The sequence below is a fragment of the Branchiostoma lanceolatum genome, chromosome 5, assembly GCF_035083965.1.
Source record: "Branchiostoma lanceolatum isolate klBraLanc5 chromosome 5, klBraLanc5.hap2, whole genome shotgun sequence".
NCBI lineage: Eukaryota > Metazoa > Chordata > Leptocardii > Amphioxiformes > Branchiostomatidae > Branchiostoma > Branchiostoma lanceolatum.
This window is the reverse complement of record NC_089726.1, coordinates 15,308,097-15,311,997: the sequence shown is the minus strand read 5'-3', so window position 1 is coordinate 15,311,997 and position 3,901 is coordinate 15,308,097. Positions and strand designations below refer to the sequence as shown.

Genomic DNA, 3,901 nt, shown 5'->3' with positions numbered 1-3,901 from the left:
AAATCTGCAGTAAAGACCACACTTTGATCATTTCCTGTGCGTTACAGTATGGTAACTTATTGAAATCTAACTTTTATATGTGTGTATGTGTATGTATCTTAAATAGTTTCTGTAGTCGCAATAATAGAAAAAAAAACTAACTTACAGCTACTTTACTGTTCCAAGACTATGGATGATCATATACCTGAGTAGCTGAGTTGCTGAGAAAGCATTTGTGAAGTAAGCTTTTTTTCAGATCTGAGATGTGTTATGTAATGTTCTAGTGATTAATTGTCGCTGGAGTAGTATAGTCTGTCAGAGTATATCGAACGACTCTGAAAGAAGCCAATGAAATCACGGCGTCCTTTGGTTACAATAGAACGTATTGATTAGTATAAATATTATCACACCCTTCCGTTTACACAAGATAAAAAGTTGCGAAGAACAAAACGTCCGCGGTCAGTCACCGTTAAACACGCCCTTATAATGGCACTTATAGGCGCCGGTGGGAATAGGTGTGTTTGGCGCAAGGTCTTCTGGGAAGTGTCCTAAGACAAATTAAGACTTTATGACTAACTGTTGTTAGATAGGTCGCATCGTACATTAAGCTATTGTGGGATTTTTCTTTGGGATTTTAGAAGTTCTAGCAGACAAAATGATGTCGTTTGGCGATCCCATCATCATATGCGTGCTGATTCTGACGATAGTTGGACCGTTAGGTGAGTGTTATACTAATTATGCTAGATTATCGACTGCATGACTTAATTTGTTACTGCCCTCTCCTCTCTCCTTTGGTAACCGTTTTGTGCGTACCTTAATAATTGCATCAATCACACTTGTGGTTGACGATTTTTTAAATGTACATCTTCACTTCCTATCATGCCTCAGAAAGGTACATACCGGTATAATCGGTGTTCAACTCCAAATGTTGTTAAACTAATAGAGATTTTAAAAGAAATTGGTCTTAACCGGTTGGGGGTAACTATCTCTCCTTACTCACATGCCGGCGAATTGACCCCGGAAGAAGATCTTAGTCTGCGCCTGCGCAGTATTTGCTCTCGCTATAACTACAGTGAGGTACAACGGTAGGGCATGAAGTGATGAAATGTTGCACAACGTCAATAGATGTGTAGTAGATAATGATTTGTGTACATGTAGTATAATATAATACTACATTTTCAGATTACATAATTTGAGGATAAGTAGATAGATCTTAACAGGTTTACTTACCTGTATAAGTTACTGTAACTACAACTTTGTACAACTTACAAGGTTAAGAAAACATGTTTAAGAATTCTGCTTCTATCAAAAGAATACAGGAGAACCCTCGAATGGAACTGGAAGCAGGACCGTATGCATTCCATACCGTTAGTATTTGAGTGCTAGTAACTACTGTACAGGGCCATAGATATGAATAAAACATGCTTCCTCGTTCTCATATGCTGCATAGTATGGAAACTGTGTGCTAATTACGGTAAAATTACGGTGAGATTGGGAAAAAAACTACGTTGGGAGATATGGTTATTGGCTAGAACGAACTGAAAATGGCGTTTACGCACCCTTTCTTCCGGCATCTACAGCGTGAAGAAAAAAATAGTTCAAGGAGTAAACAAACCACTAAAACACGAGGCAGCAGCTAAATTTTACATTCCCCGGGGTCTCATGCACCAACAAACTGGAGAAACACTTCCAAAACCCACCTGAACTTGCCCTTGACTCCCCGCCGCAGCACCTCGTCGTTGCACGCTCTGATTACTCCGTTCCCAAAGTGTACCGCGATATTTTCGCCGGACCACCATCAAACACTCGCCACACAAGGAATACAACCATGGCTGCCTTCTTCTCCAATCTCAGCCCGTCATGTGACCGTATTAGCGAGTTATGATTGGTCAAAGTTAGTCTTGCGCAAGAATAGGAACAGACCTGCAGTACCCAGCGCGGCCGCGGGTGGCGCTTGGCGCCAAATTCAAATTTTCAAAATTTCGCGCATGCGTATACTAAGGCGCTACAAAGAACGGGATGTGTACTGTGCATTAAAGTATTTTCTTTACACGTTCTATACACGATTTTAGCACACGTAGTGCATCAAAGATATGTTTCTGAGTGGGTATAAACATGTCAGTGGTGACGTCAAACATGAACGCGTACTGTCTATGTATTCAGGGTAAATTTGGTTTGTCTTGATAAACATGTAATCTGTGGCCATAGGGGTACACAAAGGATAGTTATAGGCAGAGGGACAGAGCGGGAACATCAAAAGAGGCAGTGATTATATGATATATGGTATATCATTCATATAGGCAAGTAGTCACTATGCAGTATGGGTATGCCATTTGCTTCACATTAACATAAAGTATGGTAAGAATTCTAAGGTACGCCTGAAGTAATATATGCGCAATAGCAACATTGTGGTGCAGTGAGATTAGACCATTGTTGACCTCTGAATCCTGTACAAATCGCAGAATGGTACCCAGTTCACGCCAGCAGAGTCAATAGTCTATTCCGGATGTACTGCTATACTACTGACACTAGATATGTCTCCCTGGCTTGTTTGATTTTATCGTCTTTAATTGCTCCTAGAGGACATAACGTGCTTGTCAATTCTCGTTCTGACAAAAATAAAATGGTTGACATGTATTGTGTTAACCTTTCACAAGGTGTGCATGTTATCTTTGGAATAACCGGGCCATATACATGTTTCCACCCATTCCTTCGATTACAAATCATCATCCTTTGAAACAGCTTTACCCAAACATGGCCAACCAAGGTAAGGCGTCTTCAGTGCTGTGGTATGTCTTTTTAATGTTTATTTTCTATATTCATAGGAGTAATGGGGCAAACATGTGGAGGCACTCTGAACAAAGACAGTCCAACAAGAAACTTCACATCCCCTAATTACCCCAACCCGATCCGTGGTACCACCTGTGAGTGGATCATCGAAGCACCCATGGGCCAAGTCCAACTGCAGTTTGAGGTCTTCAACTTCCCACCTACAGTATTTGGGTGTTTCCAAGCCATACCGGTTGTGTCGATCTATAACGGATCATCGACATCAGCCCCATCACTAGGACAGTACTGTGGAGATGAGAATGGTATTTACGCGCCACCAGACGTGATACTGCTGTCTTCTGCAGGGTCTCTGTTGATTCACTTCTCTTCGGGAACTTCCGTCGGACTTACATCTGGACAAGGCTTCGTTGCTAAATTTTCGTTCCCAGGTAAAATTTGCTAACATTTTACTGGGCTACATTTGGGACTACAGCGTGGATATTACAGCAAGAAACAATCTTATCGCATTTATTGTTATAACCCGACGTTTCTGATTCCTCGCTAGGTGTTGTAAGCTTGATTGAAATCTTTGTTCTTTATGTTTGCTCAATTGGTCACTGTCGGAGAGAGGCCTGTAGACTAGTGTAGAGTCTCACTGAACGGCCGGTTACAAGATGTAAAATATGTCTGATGAAGCTGAACGATGAGATTAAGGCTTAAGGGGTTCAGAACAGACTTGTCTATAACTGGCTGTGGAAGGTTTGACATTGTTTATAACAATCGTTCTTTTTCACGAAGACACCGTTGACGATTGTGCATCGTCGCCTTGTACCAACGGAGGGACATGCGTTGATGGACATGGAACCTTCCAGTGCCTGTGTACACCAGAGTATGTCGGCACACGATGTCAAGGTAAGTTGTTTCAAAGATAGAGTGCTGTTGTTATCCAATTGTGATGTTATGATAATCATAGGTACTTTTATGATAATCATAGGTACACATGATGACGACCTTTTGATGATCATTTGGAGCAAAATAGGTATCATCGCCTCCTGATTATGTTACCGATTTTGAACTATTTTCATTCAATTCTGATCTAGTGTTGAAATCATCATGCTTGCTACCTCTGGGGATGGCCAACGGTGACATCGAG

General features: G+C 41.3%; 1 long non-coding RNA gene across 1 annotated transcript; it reads left to right on the top strand.

Annotated features, from left to right (window-relative positions):
- Positions 1–525: 525 nt before the first annotated feature.
- LOC136434262 (uncharacterized) lies at positions 526–3,660 on the top strand. Its single transcript, XR_010755717.1, has 3 exons — positions 526–698; positions 2,805–3,197; positions 3,547–3,660. It is a non-coding gene; the product is annotated as an uncharacterized lncRNA (long non-coding RNA).
- The last annotated feature ends 241 nt before the right edge of the window (positions 3,661–3,901 follow it).